At 36.1% G+C, this 25,137-nt stretch overlaps 1 protein-coding gene and 2 non-coding genes across 3 annotated transcripts in view; 1 reads left to right on the top strand and 2 right to left on the bottom strand.

The window, feature by feature from the left end:
• The window catches only part of LOC137489786 (uncharacterized), a 284,916-nt gene that overhangs the window by 148,465 nt on the left and 111,314 nt on the right, over positions 1–25,137 (bottom strand). The window lies entirely within an intron of this gene.
• Positions 18,545–18,626, bottom strand: trnas-gcu (transfer RNA serine (anticodon GCU)). The gene has a single exon. It is a non-coding gene; the product is annotated as a tRNA-Ser (tRNA).
• On the top strand, positions 20,502–20,583 carry trnas-cga (transfer RNA serine (anticodon CGA)). The gene has a single exon. It is a non-coding gene; the product is annotated as a tRNA-Ser (tRNA).

The raw sequence follows: 25,137 nt of genomic DNA, 5'->3' as shown, positions 1-25,137 counted from the left end.
GTCAACTCCCAACATCAGAATGCAGAAGTTCTAGCACAGAGCGCCTTATTTTGGAGGAGCTGTCACGAGGAAAACCAGCAACGGTTTCAAGATTTGTTTCAGTACATTTTCGGTGTACCAGAAAAGGTAGAGGAACACAGAAACGAATTACGGCTACTTGTTAACGCGGTCACCCTTGTAGGTGAGAGATTAAATGTTATCCAACGTATGATAAGTGACACTTACAAAATAACAATAATTATACCATTTGTATGCATGTATGCTTTTTTCTATTTTCTGTTATTCGATTTTTTTTTTATTGTTTGATTATTGTGTGATTATTTGATGTTATAGTTTTTCTTTTGAACTTATTCCCAATTAGTCTATTTTTATTATCGTATTATTACGTTTATTGATTGTATTCATCTGTTGTATATTTCTGGGTGAAAACACTTTTGTTTTGTTTGTTACTTAAACCTTGGAATCTTTTTTTCAAATAAATTTCAAAATGGGTACTTAAAGATGTCAAACTGATTTAAATGATAATGATGATGATGGTACACAGAGAGCAGCTAGACTCCGATATGATAATGAAAGCAATATTGAACATTTACAAAGGTTAATAAATAATCAGTTAGAAATGTTACAACCTCAAGATTTTAACATCACTGATCAAATTCAGAATTTCATAAATGACCAATTAGAATGGTTAGAAATCCCTAACAATCCTGTACAAGTTGGACAAGGTCCCAACGATCGGTTTAATTATGATCCATAGCTACCTCAGATGGGGTTAAACCAAATTGAAATCGATAGATTAATTACAGAGGGTGGTAGTGTTGGTGGTTTTAGAGTTACCCCAAGACTAAATTTTAATGCTCTAGAAATTCACAGAACACTTAATTTTCGTGATATTATCACAGACAATCTAGCAGCATACAATATTCTTTTTACAGATATTTTAAATGAGATTGTAACGTTTTCTAGATTATTGGCTGGGCAGAATGGATTTATTAATATTATCTCTGAGGGGGCATGATTTACCTTCTGATATTAACTATGTACTAAGTCCAGAAAATGACTACAGTGTTGAATCATTTGCTGATGAAATAGAAAAAAACTCTCCAAAGTAATATAGACATACCGGTAGACGCACCGTTAGAGTTGTCCGTCTCAATTGTCAGAAACAGATACGGTGGTGTACGTAGAAAATTAACTGATCTGATACATAATGATGTTATCAGAAAAAATAAAATGAATCTATTTTGTCCCATAAACATCTCAAACAACATTTGCTTTAGCATGTGTCTAGCTTATTTCTTAAACCCACAAGCTCCCGAAAACGAGCTGATAACAGAAGCGACAGACATTCACACCTCTGCGGGGTTTGGCATACAAGACCAAATAGCGTTCAGTGATATTATTAAATTTGAAGACCATCTCAATGTTAAAATCGTTGTTTTTCATCGCTCTGTTAGCGGTAAACTAGAGGTTTACAAAAACAGTGACAATTTGCACCCTAGAACAGTACATCTGTATCTATTCGATAATCATTACTATATGATAAAGAAATTGAATAGTTTCATAGGAACATCCTATGTATGTGATTTTTGTTTTCATGGTTATAAAGACAAAAGAGAACACAAATGTAAATTCATGTGTAACATATGTAATAACCCCCGAATGTGTTAGTTTCAGTAAATCGAAAAAAACATTCAGGTGCTTGGACTGCTCTAGATTGTGTAAATCGGATTTTTGCTATGAGATGCATAAACAAAAGACAGCCGATGGTCGACGATCACAGTGTGAACTGATAAAATTTTGTGACAAATGCCACAGAGTTTACAGAGCCAAATTATCTGGGGGTAAATTAATCCAGCACAAATGCGAGCCAACACGTTGTATTCATTGTAATGAATTTATAATGAACGATGACGAACATAATTGCTATATTCAACCTATCGAACTGGATGAAATAAGTGAGAAATATGTATTTTATGATTTTGAAACCATGTATGAAAATGGACGACACATCGCAAACTTTGTTTGTGCAATTACGTACGACAGTGAAGAATTTACAGCAGAAGGCGTGGACTATTTTAGACGTCCGAAATACGCAAACTACACATTTATAGCACACAATGCTTCAGGCTTTGACTCTTATATTTTATTGGAATATTTCTCCAGCGTCGGTCTTGCGCCAGAAATTATAATGAGAGGGGGTAGACTAATTTTTATTTATGATAAAGCATTCAAAATCAGATTCATAGACAGCTATATCTTTCTAGCTATGAAACTATCAAAAACAACCGCTGCTTTCAATCTTACTACAACTGAAAAAGGGTTTTTCCCACACAAATTCAATAGATTAGAAAATGTGAATTATGTTGGCCCCTATCCACCAAAATGTTATTATGATTATGACATGAGTGCGGACGATCAAGCTAAATTTGACTCGTGGTACAATGAAGTGTGTGGTCAAATATTTGATTTCAAAAAAGAGATCGCGCTGTACTGCAGAAACGGTGTGGTTTTACTGCGAGAAGCGTGTATGAAAATTCAGAGAAACATTGTTAGAATGTACCGGAATTGACCCGTTTTCAACTAATACACTCCCTAGCTGCGCTATGAAAATCTATAAAACAAAATTTTTGACAAGAGACACATTAGCTTTAACACACGACAAAGCTTACATTAACCAGTTCAAGTCTTTTTCAAATGAATCAATTGAATGGTTGGAATACATTAGTAAAACCAGAGGTGTTGATGTTCAGCATGCGTTAAACACAGGCGAAATTTAATTCGGACCATACTTTTTGGATGGATTTTTTGAGAAAGATGGTGTTAAAATTGCGTTAGAATATCTAGGTTGTTACTTTCACGGCCATTGTTGTAAATTTAACCCACACGACCGACACCCTTTTATTAAAAAAGCTACATTCGCAACACTCCGAGCGCAGACTGATCATAAACTGGAAACATTAGAAAAAATTCATGGCTTGAATGTTGAATACATCTGGGGGTGTGAATGGGCAGACGCTAAGAACAATGACCCTGCTGTGATAACCTTTATGCAAACCTACAGCGCAACCAAGCGGCTTCACCCGAGAGATGCACTTTTTGGCGGTAGGACTAACGCGTTAAAGTTACATCATAAAACTGAAGATGACGAGACGATCAAATACGTCGATTTCGTCTCTCTATATCCGAGCATGCAATCAAAGAGACAATTTCCGATTGGACATCCAACAATAATTTTAAAAGACTTTGAACCGATTGAAAACTATTTCGGGATTGTCAAGGCATCAGTTTTACCACCACGGGGTTTATTTCATCCAGTTTTACCTATAAGGTGTAATAAGAAATTAATGTTTCCTCTGTGTCGAACTTGTGCTAAAAAACAACTTGAAGAAAGTTGTACACACACTGACGAAGAACGTGCGTTACAGGGAACGTGGGTTACTGCGGAGCTACACCAAGCCATTCAGAAAGGCTATAGAGTGATTAAAATTGATGAAGTGTGGCATTTTCCAGAAAAATCAGACACGTTATTCAGTGATTATGTGAATACATTCCTAAAAATCCAACAAGAAGCATCTGGCTTCCCCCCAAATGTAGTGACGGAGGAAGAAAAAAAAATTTTTGTCGAAAATTTTTTTGAAAAAGAGAGAATCGAGCTTGAACTTGAAAAAATATGTCTAAATCATGCACGTAGATCAGTATCCAAGCTGTTTTTGAACAGTTTGTGGGGGAGGTTCGCCATTAGATCGAATTTTACATATTCAGAATTAATAAGAGATCCTGAACAATTTGCCAGATTCATATTTGGAAACGGTCGCATAGTGAAACATTTCTCATTTGTTTCAGATTCAGTCGCATTGATTCAGTGGTGCTATCCAGATGATGTGCCTTGTCAAACAAAAGATGTTAATGTATTCATAGGTTGTTTTGTTACAGCCTACGGGCATTTGGAGTTATATAAACAACTCGATAAATTAGGTGAACGTGTACTATACACTGATACAGATAGTATTATATATGTATCAAAACCCAATGAATGGCAACCTGAAACAGGTGTCTTCCTGGGTGATCTATCTGATGAAGAGGGTCCAGATGATTCAATTTGTGAGTTTTCTGCATTCGGTCCTAAAACGTATGGATACAGAACTGTTAAGGGAAAAGTATGTCTTAAGGCTAAAGGAATCACCCTGAATGCTGAAAACGTTAAGCAGATTATGATAAAAAATTTGTGTCTGGTAGAAAAATATACAACAGCGGGTGAAGTGTCACAGCTAGTAGCAATCACAAACACGATTGTTAGGGATAAAAAAAGTTTACTTTGCACAACAGGTCCTTAAAGAAAAGATTCCAAGTGGTTTACAACAAACGTGTGCTCTTACCCAATTACACCACATTACCATATGGGTACTAATGTTATGTACAATGCTTATGATGATGAAGATTTTTTTGATGTACGTTTGGAACACCCCTTTTCCTGTATTATTTCGGGGCCCAGTAACAGTGGTAAAACATTTGTAAAAACGTTATTGCTTAACTCTGACAAAATGCTCAATGTGAAATTTGATAATGTGGATTTTGTGTATTCATGTTGGCAGAATATTTACAGTGAACTGATGTCATTGTATAATATAAAGTTTATTGAAGGTATTCCTGAGTCTTTGATTGATTTACCGCCTGCAAATAAAATTGCTTTACTGTTTTTTGATGATGTAATGGCTAAGTCATCTAATAATGAACAGGTTCAGAAAGCATTCACTCAACTTGTTCATCATAATTCTGTATCTGTCATATTAATCCTTCAGATTATTTTCTGTCAAGGCAAAGCCATCAGGACTATCAGCCTTAATGCCAACTATATAATTTTATTTAAAAACCCACGAGATAAAAATCAGATTGCAATTTTAGGTCGTCAAATGTACCCGCAGAGCGGGAAATTTTTCATGGAATGTTATGAGGATGCTACAAAAATACCATACGGTTATTTGCTAATAGACTTTAAAGCGAGAACACCAGAAAAGTTTCGCCTCAGAACATCTCTGCTTTCAGAGTATCCGGTTGTGTATGTGCAGAAAAAGAAAGCTCTGAAACGCGGTATTAGATAAGAAAATGAGTGTGAGACTTTGCAGAAATTTACCCCTTTTAAAACTATTATATAAAGCAACACCAAAGCAGCGACGTGCTATTTTACAATCATCCTTCGATGAGCTCATATTAACGCTTTGCGAAGTTGCTTTAAACGTACTACACGGGACTATACCTTTAACAGCTAACCAACATCAGAAACTCAAAAAGAGAAAAAAGGAGATTAAAATTACTGCCGATCAAAAAAAATCAATGTCAAGAAGAAAAGACGAATTTTAAACCAGCGAGGAGGTTTTCTACTACCTCTGTTAAGCGTGGCAATTCCATTTATTACAAGTTTGATAACATCAAGACAGTCCTGAGAAAATGGAAAATGCAGAAAAGATGTTCCTAATTCCGCAAAACCAACTTGATAAAATACGAAGTGGGGAAACGCGTGAAAGTATTCAGCAGGTTGTTGAGAATGATTTAGACAAAGCTATAAGAAAAATATTACAAAGATCTGATCTGGGTATAGATGAAAAAGCTAAACTATACTCTAACATATTGCAACGATTTTTAATCTTGGTAAAAAAAGGTGATATGGATAACACAGGTATAACTCTAACTTTACCGCATCAAGAAAATCCACCTGTTGATGGACAAACACCTGCTCATGCACCTGTTCAGACACACGATGACGGTCAAGATGAAATCATGAATGAGGTGTTAAACAACGTACCGCAGAAGAGTTTTAAAAATATAAAATATATTTTGAATAAAATGTCTAACGCTAGACATTTAACTTGGAACGAATCTGGAGAATTTATTCTTAAAGGACGTGTTATTTCAGGATCACACATGTTAGATCTGATTAGATGTATAACGGCTCCTAAAATCATTCGCCAAGACCGCAGACCTATTGGTTGGAATGAATTTCTCGAAGGTTTTGCTGCATTAAATATACCTTACTCGACTATTACCAACCCACATGTTAGAGGAATAATAGAATCTTATAAAAGAAACCCTATCACAGACACTGATGTTGCAACACCACCATCAACCTTACCGAAAAGATTTAAAAGATATATACGAACCCACAGGGCTACATCACACTCATATGCGGCAAATGAAAATGTATTTCCTTCTCCATCTCCTGACAAAACTGCATGGTTATCTTTTTAACTGATGTTTGTGAACTAATGATTTTGTTGATTATTTTTTTCCACGTTAATAAAAAGAATAGAAACTGTATTTTGTGTTTGGTGTTTTCTTTATTCATACGAAATGACAAATACAATATGAGATAACATAAAGTGACTTCTTTTTTTTTCATCACACATGCTTATATTTAAGAATAAGACGAAAACATTTTTCCAGTTTGAACACATGGAATACATTAAAATGTTTTATTGTTACAGGTCCTGGGTTTCAGTTTCTTCACAAAATGATCAACCATCTTATCATTTTTCATTAGATCATCATGATACAATTTAATAAAATTTTCATAATTATAACTCTTTGACATATGATACAGAAAAAACACAATGTTGTCCACAGGTGTCTGATGTAAAATCTTGCACCTGTTTGTTAGAGTATGTTATACGTATAGAATTTGTTTTTAGAAAGTTCCGGATTGATGTCGGGAAGCGTATGTTATCTGGACTGTTTCCAAAACTATCAAAAAAGCAACTTTCACCTTCCCGACTTACGTAGATAGCCAACCAATGTTCCCCGGGCATATTCGAAGGATCTGTATTTATTATAAGACTGTTATTAAAGACTGTTTTACCGGTCTAAAGTGAAGTTTTACAACAACTTTGCCGTAGGTAAAAGGTATTTCTTTGTTCTGATCGTCTTTGACCTCGATTGCTATTTCTGTTATATGTGATTTATTTACTGGAAGGTAATGAGGCTTTTCGTATCGAACATTAATAATATGATTGTATTCCCCTTGTATGTGCACACACACCTTAACAGTGGGACGTACGAATCGCCAACTGATTGAAATTCTATTACATCAGAATATATATAAAATGAATAACATCCGGCTTTGATATCGCTTTGATGTGGTGCATACGTCACTACTGGTGCTCCGGCACCTCGATAATCTTTTGGGTCCTTTAAGGTTCCTAAAGATAGTCCTGGTTTTAACCCCAAAATGACAGCCAGTTTCCCATAAAATGTTAAAGATGTCTTAGGCGGAGCTTTTAGAAATATTTTGTTTTTAATATGATCATATCCAAGAGTGACCCGTGGTGGTAGAGTTGAATTTATTTCTCTAATTAGAAATAACACATCCTCATAATATCCAAACTTTAACGTTTTACGTAGCTTAGATATGTTTTTATCATATGCATCATCAATGATAATATTAACCCCATCATCTATATTATAATACCGTTTATCCGCCTGTAGAACATCTTTACTCGTCTGGATGATGAATGAAGCGTCTTCGTCGCAAAAATTATACCAACTATTAGGGTAATCTATTTCAATTAATCCAACCTCCCATGCACCTTTCAGATCTATAGTTTTTGCCAATCTTGTTCTGTAGTTAGATATTCTGTTTTCAGGATATATATAACTCGATGCATTGCAGGGTAGCGTGACGTAAAATCCACCCTCTGCCATGGTTAGATTTTCATAAATGACCTGTAGTGTATGCTATCCATATCTTTATGGCTTCTGTAAATCCACCACATCACGTTTGGGAATCCATGAAGAGAACTTATCATCCCATCCTTTCCATCGGACCAAGTAAAATACACCTTTTTTAGTTTTTTTCTTATCCAAAATTTTATCTATCTTAAATGTTTTATCCTTATCCATAATTATCTTTTGCAATTCTTGTTCATATAAGCATCCGTCGATAATTTCACCGTCATAGTCTTTTAATCTGTAAACAGGTGGTTGACGAGGTATACACTTTGCTATAATGTAACAACATCCCCGACTTTATATTTAAACACCGGTTTAGTTTTTCGCATGTCACCGTACAAGTTGTGAAACACCAGCATTTCATTTTCTTTATTCACATCCACCGGTTTCATTTTAATACTTTTATGGTAACTGCTGTTATAACCGCGTAAAAGATCTTGAAGAATGTCGCAGTAACGTTTTGAATTCACTGCTTTTAAATATCTCCACATACGTGTTTTGAGCGTTCTGTTAAAACGTTCAACCACGCTGGCTTTTAAATCACTGGCTGTGAAAAAATGATGTATGTTGTATTTTTTAATCAACTCTTGAAAATGTTTGTTAAATTCTTTTCCTTGATCGGTTTGTATTTTCTGTGGGATGTGTCCCTCTTTGAGAATAGATTGGAAAGCTTTAGTCACTTCAACACCAGTTTTGTTTTTTAATGTGCGACACCATGCATATTTCCCAAAAACATCTATACAAGTCAATAAAAATTTTATATTATCATTTTCTTTAGAATAAGCGGTCATATCAACCAAATCTAGCTGAAATTGTACATCTTTTCCATACACAACCACTCTATTTCGTTTGTATTTGACGGGAGCAGTTCTGTGTAAAGTATAGGCATCTTGAGAAGCTATCCATTCTTCCACTTCTTTATCTTTTATTTTAACCCCATATTCCTCTTGTACACCACTTTGTAAGCGTTTTTTTACCTCCTAACGATCCATGATGTGAGGGGTTGTAGTAAACCTTTTTCATGAGATCATGAGACATGATTTCTCTACGATGACCAGACAATAATGACTCAAATATTAAGATGAAACGTCATGCATACATATGTGTGACGTGTTAAAAGTTAAAGAAAAAAAAAATGTGTTACAGATCATCTAGAGAATAGAGAAATTTCACACACATAACAAAATTGTTTTCAATCACATATTCGACAAGTGTCAATAATTTTATAAACATCACATGGGTCATTTCTTGATAAAAGTGTTGCGCATACATCGGTTACATAAGTACATAGACATAAAATATTACCTATTTTAAGGTTTTCCTTACATTCAGGCATTAGTTCCAGAATATTTCTCAGTAATACACATTTGTCATAGCATCCCATTCATTAGATAAGCTTCTCGCTACACACATTTGAATCCTTAATTTTGTTAAACGCTTGTTATCGATATGATATTCAGCATGAACAATCTTGTACAATAAATCAGTGATTTCACATTTAATACGTTGTTTAAAAATACATTCTACCAGAAAGTGAAGACTGCAGAGGTTCCCCATGTTCAGACTTGCTCGGTGGTTTCAGGATGACTGTTCTTCCAACTGTCGACAGCGTTATAAACGGCCTGTTCGCAGGATTCATCCACGAGCTTTTCTCTGAGTGCTGACAAAGCGTGTACAATGTAGATCTCGTTTCTGAGTTCACACAGAACAGTCTCAACAACGCCTTGAATCTTTTGCAGGTGTGGTGTAATGCCAAACGTTTTCAGGGTGGTGGAGAGAATCAGTTTTAGTTCAGGCTTGAGTAGTTTTCTGGACAGCTCCTCGAAGCATCCCAAAAAGTAATAAGCCGGGGCTTCAAAAAGGCATGAGTCTCATTGTTTCTCACGTTTTAGTCATTCTGTATTTGACATCAGGAGAGAGTGGTTGCATTTTTGACTGCTCTCGGATAAGATTTTGATTTTGAGGGTGGTACAGAGGCGGAGTTTGGGGGGCGGTGTCTTAGACTCAGTTTTGTCATCATTTCTTCTCTAACAGGCAACAAGTGAGGATCTAAGTCCAGATATTCCGTAAGATCAACTTAATCTTTTTTTCCTAACTTACTTCGTTTTCTTAACGTATACTTACTTTTTTTAAAAACATTTCACTTGCAGTACTTGGGCTACAAGCTGTCGTTTTATTTAAAACTATTCGACTCATTTTTAAAACTAAACGTAGTTTTCATTACGTTTAAGAATTTTTGAATTTATTTTCTTTATTTAATTATTTTCTTAACTTTAAAAAAAAACTTTACTTGTTTCAAACTGTTTAAAGTCTATCTCAAATCTGGCTGTGTAAGTTAAGGGTCTATGTATGCGCGCGGGCACAGAGTTTTCACACCCGCTTTTTGACAGCTTTTTCCCTCTCCGGAGGGAGAGAGAGAGACACGGAATAAACACAGATTTCGCTCCCTGAGTCTCTGTAAGATAAATCTCCGTTTCTTTAACAAACACTCTTACTAACATTATTTACTCTACTAACAGTTTAATTCTAACATCGTTTTGTTTTTGTTTTTTAAATAATACGTTTTAACACTTTTTAACTGAACTAAACAAGAAAGAAAGAAAACGAAACAAACTGTCGGATTTTAACATGTCAAAAAACTTTCATGTGAAAATGTACACCTTTTCTTAAAATAAAAGCAACCTTTTTCCCCTCTTTCTAAACATATACACATTTAAATGTTTAAAGCACATAACTGCCCAATACACATGCAAAAACCGTCACAATGTCACTAATAACAACGCCTCCCCCCCCCCGCTACGATATCAATTTGTATTTTGATATCAAAAACATCCCTAGTTCAGAGCGGGGTGAATTAGGGGTCAGATGGCCAGGTGTCCAAGTGTCCAGGTTTGGGAGGGGGGAATATTTTTATGAGGGTAATAACAATCAATCATCTTGACACAAAGTGCCCGGAAACCTCTTTCTTCCATTAAATATTCCCTTACATATATTTCCTCCAATTCTCCCATTCCCTCTTTTTGTCTGTTTTCTAACATTTTTAAATCCACTACTGGTTGAGGCAGAACCCACAGAGGTACAGCAGGTATAATCAGTCTGGGAGATATACTTAACTCTTTAATGTTCACTTCTTCTACTAAATGTTCCACTATCCACCCAAAACAGTTACATTCACTTTTTCCATACTCCCAGCATTTCTGTAAAATCTTAGTTGTAGGGTGAGACTCCTCCTGTCTCCCATAAACTGTTGTTAACCGTTTCCTCCTTAAACTAAGAGGCATTTCTCCTACTTCAACTTAAGTGCTGACACAGGTGATGATTGGATCGCCCCACAACAAATCCTTAAAGGGTCACGAAACACCAAAACACATTTTTTGAGCTGTTGACAGTCGTATGTGTCCCACACTGCTAAAAACACTATTAGGACACCTATTTCACTAAAAAGTGTAAATTGGTTGTTTTTGCGTTGTTTCAAGCAAATTCGTACTTCCGGTTTGAAACGAATTTTTGAATCTGCGTCACGGCCATGACATAATAGCGCTGTATTCCAGCGTGCAGACTGGGCGTCTGTGCCAGAGTGAGTCTTATTACGTCTTACAGTGTGTTGCATTAATGCATGAGTAAGGCTTGGTTCAAACCAATCAGCGCGCTCTATTGTGCAACTTCATTAATATTCATTACTGTCACAGTGTAGACGGCAAAGACGCCACGTTGTGTTGGCAAAACAAGCGTGGTGTTGCTTTTATAGTTGGCTGCAGTTAAGTTTCGTTTTCATTTTCTCTCTGTGAGAGCGCAGACTCACGCGTGGATTAACAGTGTTCGCGACAACAATAACTTACGTGTCTAAGGAGGATTATTGTTTACCTGAGAGCTGTTCTCATCTGCAAATGCTGAGATCCAGATTCGCTTGTAGTCTCCTCTAAATAAAGACGTGGCTCTAGTTGCTGGTGATTGTCCTGTCTCTACAGATTTGGTAAGTGAGCGACCAGTACTCTGTTTATTCAGTTCGTATTTTATTCATATCAAACAAACTATTGCACCGAGTGCAATAGTTAGCACTAACAGTTACAACCAAACTATAACCTCGTGTTGGATTTTGTGACCGGAATAACACACGCGGCTTTCTGACGCTACCTGCCGTGTGTATCTAAGTTTCCGGGAAATGCTGAGTTTTTTTTTTCTCTCATTCGCCGTGCGGTATCAAACATTGCATGAAAAATACACGCTTAGAGCAGCGCCTCGAATCAAATATCACGTTTGTCAGGAGGGACATTAATGAATTCCCTGAATGAAAGAGCCAAACTGCAGTTAAAGTCCACCATTTAATAATTTGGCAAATAATTCGACTACAGATGTCCATGTAAACACAGTCACAGTGTCCGCTGTGGTTGTGTGTTTTGACTCTGAAATCCAGCGCGCCCAAATAGACACTCCCATACCAAGCCTCTTTTCTTCCTCCGACGCTCCCCCCTAAACAGAGCTGGACACGCCCACTTTTCTGACTTTTTCCAAAGTAGAGGTGTGAAAACACACTGCTGAAACGAGGGGGTTTCATGGCCCTTTAATGCTTGAGCCTGTATTCTTACTAACTTCTCTAGATAAGTCTTTGCTGCTTAACTGTACACTACACAGCCGTAATCCAACACTGATCAGTGTTATATATATATATATATATATATATATATATATATATATATATATATATATATATATATTTTTTTTTTTTTTTTTTTTTTTTTTTTTTTCCTAAAGCCAATCTGTCTGCCCCCCAGACCTGCCCAGCTACACATCTCATTATGTTCAGAACCTTTTTGCATTTATCTTCCATCCTTTTAATATGTTCATTCCATGTAAGTCTATGATCTAATCACATACCTAAAGATCTTATTTTTGATACCCGTTCTAGCTGTTGATTATATAACCTTAACTTCAAATTTGTTCCTTTACTTTTTTTGTAAACAAGACCACTTGCGTTTTTTCCACTGAAAACTTGAAACCCCATTTAAATGACCACTCTTCAACCTGATTTAATGCCTCTTCCATTTTCCTCATAATATAATCTATATTTCTTCCCCTAAACCACAAAGCTCCATCATCCGCAAACAAAGACCTACTTATCCCCCTATCTACTTTCTCAAATACATCATTAATCATTATAATGAAAAGCAACGGGCTTATGACACTCCCTTGTAGAATACCATTCTGTCAATTGTTTTGGTGTTATAAATTCTCCTAATTTTACCTTAATTGATCTCTTGCAAAAAATCTTTAACCCGATTAAACATTCTCTCTTCTACTCCTATTTTTTCCAGTTTTATTAACAGTCCATCACGCCATACCATATCATAGGCCTTTTCAGTATCAAAAAATACTGCTCCCACTGATTCTTTATTCATTAATGCTTTTCTTATATCTGTCTCCAAACATATCATTGGATCCATAGTCCCTCTTCCCCCCTAAAGGCTCTCTGATTTGGTGACAATTTCTTATTTTCCAAATTATACATTAATCTGTCAGTTATGATTTTTTTCATTGTTTTACCTAAATGAGATGTAAGTGCTATTTGTCTGTAGCTGTTTTTATTACTATAATATTTTCCTGGTTTCTTAATTGGAATTATTAAAGTTCTTACTAACTCGTTGACAAAATTCCTTCTCGTCATACCTTGTTGCAAAAATCTAGCATAATACTCAAAGCCTTGTCACTTAAATGTTTAATCATAGTGTAACTTACTTTATCTAAACCACGGGAAGATTATTTTACTCCGTTAATAACTCTTTTTAGTTCTGCCATTTTCAACAGAACATCCAAAACACTGCCTGTTTCTTCTTTCCGTTGCTTTATCATAGGATTACTTGATAACACCTCCTCCCTGATCCTTACTCTATCCTCACACAAAGTTCTAGAGTTTACTTTGGTGAATGCTTCTCTTAGCATCATAGCCTTTTCTCTGTCATTCACCGCCATCAGGTTTACTTCTTTGAGCACAGGAATTTCCACATCTTTTCTAATTCCTCTAATTTTTTTAATCATATTCCATATTTCCTCTACTGGTATACTTCTTCCTATTTTGTTACAAAATTCCCTTCAGTATTCTTTTTTTCCCCTTAATACTCTCCTAACTTCTGCTTGAACAGCTTTATAATTTAATTAAACTTTGAAAGTTATGTGAATGTCATTTTATAAAATGCCTTCCTTTTTCTTTTTATATGACTTCTCTGCATTTCTCATTCCACCAAGGCACTATCTTCTTCTCCCTTCCCCCTTTACTTTTTGGAATATATTGTTCAGCTGCCTCCATAATTACTGCTACTATTCTGTTGTTTTTTCACCATTGTCAGATATCTCCATTTTATCCAGTGTTTTTAACCCATCTTCACTAACTGACATAAATTCTTCCCAGTTTGCTTTTACATAAATCCATCTCCCACCAATCTTTGCACAAGACTGAGTGTGTGAGCTGCATATATGAGTGAGCGTGGTTCATCAGTGTGATGTGCTGCAGGTGTGTGTGGCAATCAGTGTTTGTGCATGACGTCATGGTTAGAAGTCCGGTGATGGTGACCTCTGCTGGCCAGCGAGGGGAATGACTGGGACCGAGACAGTGACATTACAGGTCAGCTGCATCTTGTGTTAACCATACTCCTAAGTATTTAAGGGAGTTTAGTTTCCAATTAATATTTAATTTATGTTGAAGTTTATTGTTTGGGTTGTAGCCAAATTATAAAATTAGAGTTTTTTGTATATTTAATTTGTACCCACAGAGTTGTCCAAACCTTTTAAGAACAAGAAGCAGACTAGAAAGTGATTCATCTGGATTGGAGAGATATAGTAGCACATCATCCGCATATAGGAGCAATTTTATGGTCTACCTTATTAATGTTAATCCCCCCAATTGATTTTTCTTCTCTAATTGCCTGGGCTAGAGGTTCAATGTACATTGCAAACATCAGGGGAGAGAGGGGACAACCCTGCCTAGATTCTTTTTTCTAGTTTTATCTTTTTTGAAAGACAACCATTTATATTTATCCTAGCCTCTGGGTTTGAATATAAACATTGAAAGCTTCTAACTGTATTTTCGGTAATCCAAATCTATAATAAACATTAAATAAATATTCCAAATTTACACAGTCAAACACTTTCTCTGCATCTAGGCTAACTAAAATTGCTTTAATGTGATCTTTTTTAATTTGTCGTATTGCATGAAGTGTCCTTCCTATATTATCTTGAGTCTGCCGTCCTCTAATAAACCCTGTTTGATCTATGTCTATCAAATCAGGTGAAAATGTTTCAAGTCTCTTGGCTAAAAAAAAGGCAAATAATTTATAGTCTACATTTAAAACAGACACAGGTCTAAATGAACTACAAAGAGTTTTATCCTTCCCCTCTTTAGCTATGACTGAGATAATTGCTTCCCTCCAAGAAAGGTGCATTTCTGCCTCTTTAAGTGTCCAATTAAATGATAATATAAGAAGTGGTGAGATCTCTTTTTTAAATGTTTTGAACCACTCAGAAGGTAGACCATCATTGCCGGGTGTTTTATTATTTTTAAGATTATTTATAGCTTTATCTAATTCATCCTCTGTCATTTCTTTTGTTAGGAGAATATTTTGTTCCCATCCAATACAGGGAAGATCAAGAGAATCCAAAAAAAAAGCTTTAATTGATGTATTATTTACCTGTGTCTGTTGTGAGTATAAAGATTTATAATAGGTTTCAAATGCCTCTTTAATTTTATCCAGACTATATAATATTTTTCCTGAGTTGGGGTCCTTTATCTTATGAATTGAAACCTTTTGTTGTTGTTTTTTAAGGTTCCATGCTAGTCTTTTTGTTGCTTTTGGTCCCATTTCATAAATGGCTTGCCTTAAGAATTTTTATTTTTTCTTTATGTCCTCTCTATACATCTTATCTATTTTATTTTTTATATTTTTGATCTGTTTCAAAATCTGGGTATCTTTACTAGTTGCATGTTGTTCTGTTAATTGCTTTAATTTATCTCCAAGATTCCTAAATCGAAGTTCTTTTATCTTCTTAAGGGTTGCTGTAATAGAAATGATCTTGCCTCGTAATACAGCTTTAGCTGCATCCCATAAGATTATAGGACTTACTTCCCCGTTATCACTATTCCCTACGTATAATTCAATTTCTGATTTAATTTGGGCCACTACTTCTGCTTTCCCTAGTATACTTGTAATTAGCCTCCATATTTTATCAGCTTTTCTGTCATTAAAATTTAAAGTGAGGTGTAATGTTGCATGATCTGATACATCGGCCGCTTTCATTTCACATTCTTTTACCCTGTGTCTGTCCCTGCTAAACATAAAAAAATATTCAATCCTTCTGTAAACTGCATGGGGTGAAGAATAATAGGAGTATTCTTGTTTTGAGGGGTAAAGATCTCTCCAAACATCTAATACTCCAAGATCTTTTAATGAACTCTTAAAACTTCTTAATTGAGCCGTTTTAATTATTTTATTATTGGAAGTGTCCTTTTGTTGGTTAAGAACTATATTGAAATCACCTCCACATATTGTTATTCCCTTAGTATCCATAGGCAAAAGGTTGATAATTGTATTGAACAGCGTTTTACTGCCAGGGGGTGCATATACATTTACTAAAGTGATTAATTGTTCATTTAGTTTTCCCTGAAGCAAAATATACCTGCCTTCTTTATCTGATATCTCTTTTAACAACTCAAAATTTATAGAATTATGTACTGATATTGAAACTCCCTTTTTTATTATTTTTCCTAAAAGAACTATAAAAAGTTTATGTATATCCAAATTTTTTAAGTTTATCATGTTCAGATGGGGAAAGGTGTGTTTCTTGCAAGAATATGATTAGATTTTTTTAACGTTTTATTTTGGCTATAACCTTACTCCTCTTAATTGGATTATTTAACCCATTTACATTTAAAGATGCAATCTCAACATATCTCTGCATGGCAATTTCGGATAGTTACGTTGGCAACCTTTAGAGCTTACAAAAATGATAATAAAATAAACAAAGAAAAAAGAACATTGGCTTTCAAAGTTGTGGGCCACGTTTGACCCAGCAAAACCCAGCTCCAGTCCTGGGGAGAGGGATTTATTCCTGCCTCTTGCAGGGGTCCCTCATTTCTAACATACCAATCTAATCACTTGTCCCCGGTCTTTTTTTTTTTTTTTACTCAGATTATTAAGTTAGATAAATATTTTTTTTAAACAAAATGATTTATATAGCCCCTCGAGGATACCAACCAACTAGGAATCATGAGGATTGTTCAAATACAAAATGAAACATATTCAGTCCAAAACGATGTAGTTTTTACCTTTTAAATTACTCTCTCGAGAAAAACACATATTCAAACAAATTGTAGAATGGTTAGAGTTCAAGTATTTCAGCCGTAGTCAGTTCGCACTCATAAAGTAGTTTGAAATAGCGTTATTTGTAAGTTGTGTATCGTAACAGTGCCTCCGCATACCTCTTTAACGTTAACAGTCAGCGCTGTTTCTCAACAGTTAATCTTCATTCGGTGTTTGTCACTGAAAGCTCTTCAATCTTTCCCGAACACGATCAGAAGCGATCCGTCCAGCTCTTAGCCACTGGGTACGGCGTGTCAGTCTTTCTTACCATCGACACCGGGGGTCTTCGGATACCTGCTGCGTCATCATCAGATCCACCGTATATCCTCTCTTATTCAAATCTTTCGTAGCTTCAGCCACGCTTTCGTAAAGTTGTGGTTCTGTCTCCCAGTGTATTCGCATCTTGGCTGGGTAGGGTGTCTGAAATCAGATTTTGTTCTCCTTGAGGACTTTTTTCACTTCTTTATATTCCTTCAGTTTTGCATTAATCTCCATGGGGAAATCGTGCGCAAAGAAAATCGGCTTGCCATTGTGTTGCGGTTCTTTTGCCCAGGCAGCTTGCAAGATCTTATCTTTAGTGCTGTACTGCAGGAAATTTAATATAATTGATCTTGAAGTATTATTATTTTGAGGTGTAGGAGAGGGAGATCTGTGCGCTCTCTGTACCTGCAGGTCTAATTCGGAGTCCAGTGAGAGCTCAGTTTTTAGCAAAGACGTGATGAAATTAATCATGGACGTCCCTTCTGCTCCTTCTTTAATACTGTATATTCGGATATTATTTCATCGTGATCGGCCCTCCAGATCTGTGACCTTATTCTGCATCATTTTTTGCTCTTTCAAGGTGTGCAGTAAGGCGTCTTTTAGTTCAAGGTTTGCCGACTCGAGTTCAGTTTATTCGCTCCTCTGCTTCATTCAGTCTTGTGCCATGTGACTGAATATCTTCGGTGATGCCTTCTAGCTTCTAGTTTATGTCGCTTTTCAGCTTGTCCACTTCTGTTTTCATATCCTTTATGAACTCTTCTTTGAATTGGCTGAATTCTTTTCTTAAATCTGTCTTCAGTTCGGAGATATCTCTGCTGAGTGCTCTCACTGCTCGCAAAGTTTTGGCACCATGTTCTTTCTCAGGTAGGCCTAACTTGTCGTTATCATTCCTCGTCTCCTTTTCCTCCTCGCTTAATTTTGGCTTTGAATTCCCCTTTTTAGGTTTTGCCCCATTCATTTTGAAGTCGTCTAGCGCAAAGCTCACTTGAATTGGTAAAAGTATAAGGGCTTTTTGAACACATTGACCGGAAGAGTATGTTCTATGCTGCCATCTTACCGCTCACCCAACTATGGCATTTATGTATGTATTTGCAGCTATTTTCAGAAAAGGTGACATTAAATTTTGCAACAACATCCTTCAAAACGCTAAAAGGGCGTGAGTAAAAAAAATTCCAAGGAAGCACCAGGCTCTCTCAAATGCCAGAACACACGAGCGACAAGGATGGGATTCGCACCCATGCGTGCAGAGCACAATGGATTAGCAGTCCATAGCCTTAACCACTCGGCCACCTCGTCACATATTTTCCTTTCTTGTCTGGTGGAGGCTGGACTGTGGCACATATTTGTATATGTATGTTTCTGCAACTATTTTTCGGTAAGATGACTTTCAGTTTTGCCGTATGAATGACAGAGCATATGAACGACAAGAATGGGATTCGATGGACTCGGCCACCTCGTCATGTATGTACTCACTTTCCTGATGGGGGCTGGACTACGGCATTTCTGTATGTATTTGCAGCTATTTTCAGTAAAGATGACATAAAATTTTGCAACAACATCCTTCAAAACGATAAGAGGGTGCGAGTAAAACACCTTCCACGAAAGCACGCGTCACCAAATTTGAAATGAAATGTTACATTTTATATTGTTGAAAAAGATATCAATATTCAAAAATGTCTATATTTAATGTGAAATATATTTATTTTTTTACACATAGTCAGTGAAACACTATTCAGTGTTTATTAAACTCATCTGGTCATTGTCTGTTACTTTTAAAGTCTTTCAATTTAATATTAAGCCTTGAAGGGCAAAAACTTAATTTAATTCACAGGCCATATAATTCAATAAATACAATTCAGTAATTCATATAAAGCATAAAATGTCATAAATATTAACATATTAATTAGATAAAACTAACATCTGCACTGGAAAAAAGTATTTAGCCCAGCTTTGTAAGCTCAATTTAAACAAGAAAAATATTCATCCTCAAACATGAAATAAATGTTATAGAAACCAAACTTTAACTTTCTCATGTATCAAAATATTGTTACAACACCAACTTATACATTTTTTGATTGTATTTCTTGAAAAGTAAAGCTTCAATGAATGATCTGGCAGATAGAACCTCATAATTCCAAGCGGAAAATGACTTGTTTTTTACTTCAATTCGCAAGTGCAAAGTAACTGACATGACAGAGACCTTAAGGGTTCTCTAAATGCAAATGATCAATGTATGAAAGAGAAATGCTACACACATATTGTTTGATATATGGAATGCAAAAACTTTTAAGCTCAATATCACAAAATCATTCAGAACGCAGATAGAACCTTATAATTCTAAAATGACAATTTGCCGAACCTATTTTACACAATCTAATTTCACTTAATAAACAGTTTTGTCTTAAAATGTAATCAAAATTCTCTAAAACTGGACTTTTCCACCAAGCTCTCAAATTTTGCCATATTTCCTTCTTTTAGATATTGGGATATAATCTTTTCCAGTACTCTCCTGCATTGGGTGTAACAAACACGTCTTTAGATAAGCAAGAATAAAACATTTTTAGTATACCATCTTTAAAAGCATATTGATTTTCTTTAAAGTTAATCACCCTTCCTTCATCACTGTGCATTTCCAATTTATTCTCTATCTTTGACAAGAGTTATTGAAAATCTATTTACTAACTTGAAAAAAATAGACCAAAAGAATGGAAAGAAATTATAGAAAACAACAGAAAGACCTTCTGCAGTTGCTATTGATCTATTTAATGTCTCCTACATGACATGGAGTCCAAACTATTGTGTTGTACTGATGTCTACATCTACAACAACCAAAAACCCAACCTCACAGTAACCTGTCGTGTTTTAGCAACATCTACACCAACCACAAGCCTAAACCCCACGTCATGGTAAACTTTTGTGTACCCTAAAAGTCTGCACCGACCACAACCCTAAACATTGCCTACTTAAAAAGCTTAGCCATGGAGCCTGGATGGCTGAGTCGGAAGAGCATCAGACTTTTAATCTGAGGGTCCAGGGTTCAAGTCCCAGTTTGGGCATATAAGACCCTTTTTGTGGAGCCACAGCTTTTGCGGATGAGCTATTGCTTGCCGAAAGTTTCATCTGGATGCACCACACCACACGTGTGCTAGCCATGAGGACATGGCAGTACATGTAGTTGTGGCCGAGTGGTTAAGGCGATGGACTCGAAATCCGTTGGGGTCTCCCCGCGCAGGTTCGAGTCCTGCCGACTACGTGCTGGCAGTGCGCAGTATTTTAATTTGCGACCTTCCTTGATTGTTAACAACTCCATTGTTTCTTGTGAAAAGGGATGTGATGGTAGGGAAAAGCCACAAAAATAAATCGGCAGCCATGGTACCTAACTGCCCTGGAGGCCCTCCATTTTCAAAGACATTTGACAGAGAGTGACGGTCCAGTGGTTGTCCCATAGCTTGCCATGATCGTATAGTGGTTAGTACTCTGCGTTGTGGCCGCAGCAACTCCAGTTTGAATCCGGGTCACAGCAGATTTTTCAAGGTGATATTGGCGTTGGACTCTGTGTTGCCATCCGTAATCTCCAGCCTCCTTTTAGTGCAGGCTGTGCTAATGGCACGTCCTGAATGTTTATGTTTCCTAAAGTGTGGAAGACTAGTGATACGATATGAGCAACGGGACCTTTGATGCCAGCATGCTGTGTAGATAAGCATTGATCAAGTCACGCTTCTAAGGCATGGAAGAAATCTTTTCAATTGTTAAAGGGGTGGTCCAGAATGTAATTTTAAGGCTTGGTTGTGTTTATAAGATGCAAAGCAATGTGTGCTTATGTTTTACTTGACGGAAATCGCGTAATTTTTTCATATATCTCACTTTGATTATACACAGCTACTCAGCTAACATGAAAACGACTGTCATATTTCCTAGTTCCTCTAAAAGGCCCGCCCTTAAGTGACTCTGATTGGTCATCGACATAATGTGCTGCTATTGGCGGATCGGCTCCACGTCACGCCCGTAAAAGCACACGCTTTTCTGCTGTGTAAACATGAAGTCAACCTCGCGCCCGCTCTCTAAAATAACATCTGACAAGTGTCTGTAACTAACGAGTGAAAAAGGGGTGCGGCTCCTTTAACAGCGTCTGTGTGTGCGTCTATGTGTGTGTTTGTGTGGTGTGAACTTTCTGTAACAAGCGCAAGAGCGCGGGACTTTCTTTTTCTCTGATGCTCGGATTAAGTTATTTTCTGTAATATATCGTGACAGAAGAATAAAGCACAAGATGTGAGATGCTACCTGTTGAGCCTTGATTTATTATTCTGCTGCTACCACTAGTCAGGTAAGCTAATCTGTGTTTTTTTAACTCTATGCGTCATGACGTCTTTCACGAGTATCCGGAATATGCAGGTGTAAGTAATATAAGTCATCCACATATCTTTTGCGACTTCATTATCTGAGATGTGAAACACATGAAAAAGCCAAGACAATCAGTGCAGTCGCGCACACACATAAGAGATCGTGCTGGTGGAGTGAGTGTGTGTTTACAGGAGTTTGGCTGATAAATGTGAGTTTGTAGCTAAATCGTTTGCCCGCAAAGCAGCATTTCGCATTGTTTACATCATTGTTACAGCATACAGTTAACGCTAGACACTGTACCTGTCATGATCAATTTTAAAAAATAAAAACACTTACTTGTAGATCACAACTTCTGCTTTGAGGAGATTTTAGCCGAATCCAGCACTGAACTGGGAGAGATTCTGGAGCTGTTTTGTCAAATCATGCTTGCTGAGTATTTTATAATTCTCTGGAAGTTAATTAATATTGAACTAAAGGCACTTCTGTCTTTGTGTCGTGTCCTTTGGAAGCCCAAATACAGAAACAGACGAAGCTCTGTGGAAACAGCCGTGTTTAGATGCATTTTTAGCTTCATCTCTGCTATAACGTTACAGCACCTCTGGCCACAGACCTTACCTGCATGCGCAGTGTGGGATGCGCAGTAAACGAACTTGTGATGTCACAGGGGGCGGAAGTATTTTTTTGTAGTCCCCAAAATTCGTTCATTGTAGGCTTTGCTAAGCTAACTCTGTAAAAACCAAGGTCTCCCTTAGCATTGAACTTAGAACTTTTTACATTCAGAGATGCTGTTTATTTTCACACAGCTACATTACACATCAACTAAAGTTTAAAATATGAGATCGTAGTGGACCACCCCTTTAAGTCTCCATTCATTGCCACAACAACAGTAACCCCTTCTGCAGTTGCCATTGATCCATTTATTGTCACCTACATGACATGGAGTAAAACTATTTTGTTTTACTGATGTCTACACCTACAACAACCATAAACCCAACCTCACAGTAACCTGTTGTGTTTTAGCAACATCTACAACAACCACAAGCCTAAACCCCACGTCACGGTAAATTTTTGTGTACCGTAAAGGTCTGCGCCGACCACAACTCTAAACTTTGTCTACTTAAAAACATTGTGATGGAGCCCGGATGGCTCAGTCAGTAGAGCATCAGACTTTTAATCTAAGGGTACAGTGTTCAAGTCCCCGTTTGGACCCTTATAAGACACTTTTTGTGGAGCCACAGCTTTTGCGGTTGAGCAATCGCTTGCCGAAAGTTTCATCTGGATGCACAACACATGTACTAGCCATGAGGACATGGCAGTACATGTAGTCGTAGCTGAGTTGTTTAGGCGATGGAAACCTATTGGGGACTCCCCGCTTAAAGCAAGAAGCTTCTTCTCAACCATTTACCCCAGTATGCAGAAATTTTATAGGCTTGTTGTCTCAAGTTAAATGTCAGTACTTCCATGTCATACACCTCTTTAACAATATCATACCATTCGCCTACAGATGGAGGATCTTCCTTTAGCCATTTTTTTTTGTAATGGCCTTTTTGCTAGTTGTTAGTAGTGTGTTAAGAAGATACACATCATTTTATGGTATTTCTGCAGAGTAAATTCCCAGGTACATAGTTTTAAAATTACATACCAGATTCAATCTCATTATTGCATTTATCTCTTTATTTAAATATTGTGTATAATATTACAGTCCCTAAATATGTGGACATGATCTGCCAATTCACTTTCACATTTTCTCCAGCATTCACCATTTTTTGATCTCTACTTTGAAAGTATTTTATTTTAGGTGATATAAAAAACCTGATAACATTTCTCCAAATAAATCCCCTCCATTAATCAGAATTAATTGTGATCATTTGTGTTTCCCAAAGAGTTAACCATTCCTCATTTGTTAGTATTAATTTGGCTACCCTTTCCCATTTATGTTTTGTATACATTATTGAGTGTTTCTTTGTTAATGTCAGACAGGAATAAAGTCTTGATACTAGTTTTTTTATTAACCTTCTTTTTGTAAGCATCTATAAATACCTGCACTACTGTTGTTTTTATGTCTTCAGAATCTCTTATGCTTTTATTGAGGTAGTGTCTAACTTGAAGGTAACGGAAAAAAGTCTTGTTTATCTTATATATTGGAAAGTTGTTGAAAACTTTCTAATTCATTATCAGTAGTGTTGAGACAGAAGGATGTTATGGCCTACAAACTCCATTGTTTAAATCTTAGATCTAGTTTTGCTGGTTTAAATTGAATATCATGTTCAACCCATCTTAATATCTAAGCTTGTTTTTCACATTTAGGATTCTTTAATTCTTTGTACCAAATTTCTAAAGAGCTCTTTGTCAGGGAATTCAATTTATGCAATTCTGTATGTTAGAAGTTTCTATCTCCTAATAATTATTGGAGAGGTAAGTGGATTAGTAATTGTTCAAATTCTTTCCACTTTGCACAGTATTTGTAATTGCACCAACAAACTATGTGTCTAAGCTGTGCTGCCTTACAATAAACATCTAATGATGTTTTCTGTTCCAAATGAAGCGAGACACTAGTTTTTTCCATTCATCAAATTTGCTTTTTGGTTTCTCCGCTGGTAAAGCTTTAAAGAGAAAAAGTGGGCATGGTAATATATTCATCTTTATTATCTCTATTCGATTATATAGATCTAAAGATAGAAGGGGCCATCTTTTCAAAGTTATTATAGTTTCTGTAATGGGAAAGTCATTTATTTTTATAGATATCTGATAGGTCTGCAGAGATTTGAACTCCCAAGATATCTGATAGAAGGTATGTTCCATTTAAATGCATAATCCTTGTGTATTTTATCATCTGGGTTATAGTTGCATTAAAGAGTTTGTGTTTTAAGTAAATTTAATCTATATCCTAAATGTAATCCAAATTTGTCAAGAGAATACATCACCTTAAGTGAACTAAATTCTGGGTATGTAAGAAACAGAAACACATCATCACAATATAAACAAATTTTATGTTCTACATCTTTAATTTTCACTCCCCTTATTTCTGTATAATCTCTGATTAGTTGTGCCAATGGTATAACAAATAATGCAAATAAGGAAGGACTTAATGGGCACCTTTATCGACATCCTCTAATATAATATGTTCTGAAAATATCCACAGTTATTTTAATTCTAGCTGTAGGAGTTTAATATAAAGATTTAAAAAATGTATAGTGTCATTCTCAAATCCAAATCGTTGCAGAACTAAATATAAAAAATCCCAACTCATCGAATCGAAAGCTTCTTCTGCGTCTAGGCTACTTAGAAGAGTGCTAATCTTGTTTTGAGCTATATAATCTATTACGTGAAGGGCTCGCCATATATTATCATATGTTTGTCTTTGTTTTATAAAACCTGTTTGATAAGTATCTATTAGGTCTGAAAGAATGTCCTATAATCGTTTAGCTAATATAGATGCATAGGGCCCTATCATACACCCGGCGCA

This window comes from Danio rerio, chromosome 4, assembly GCF_049306965.1.
Source record: "Danio rerio strain Tuebingen ecotype United States chromosome 4, GRCz12tu, whole genome shotgun sequence".
NCBI classification, from domain to species: Eukaryota; Metazoa; Chordata; class Actinopteri; order Cypriniformes; family Danionidae; genus Danio; species Danio rerio.
Note: the sequence above shows the minus strand (reverse complement) of the source record. Positions and strands in the feature narration are given on the sequence as shown.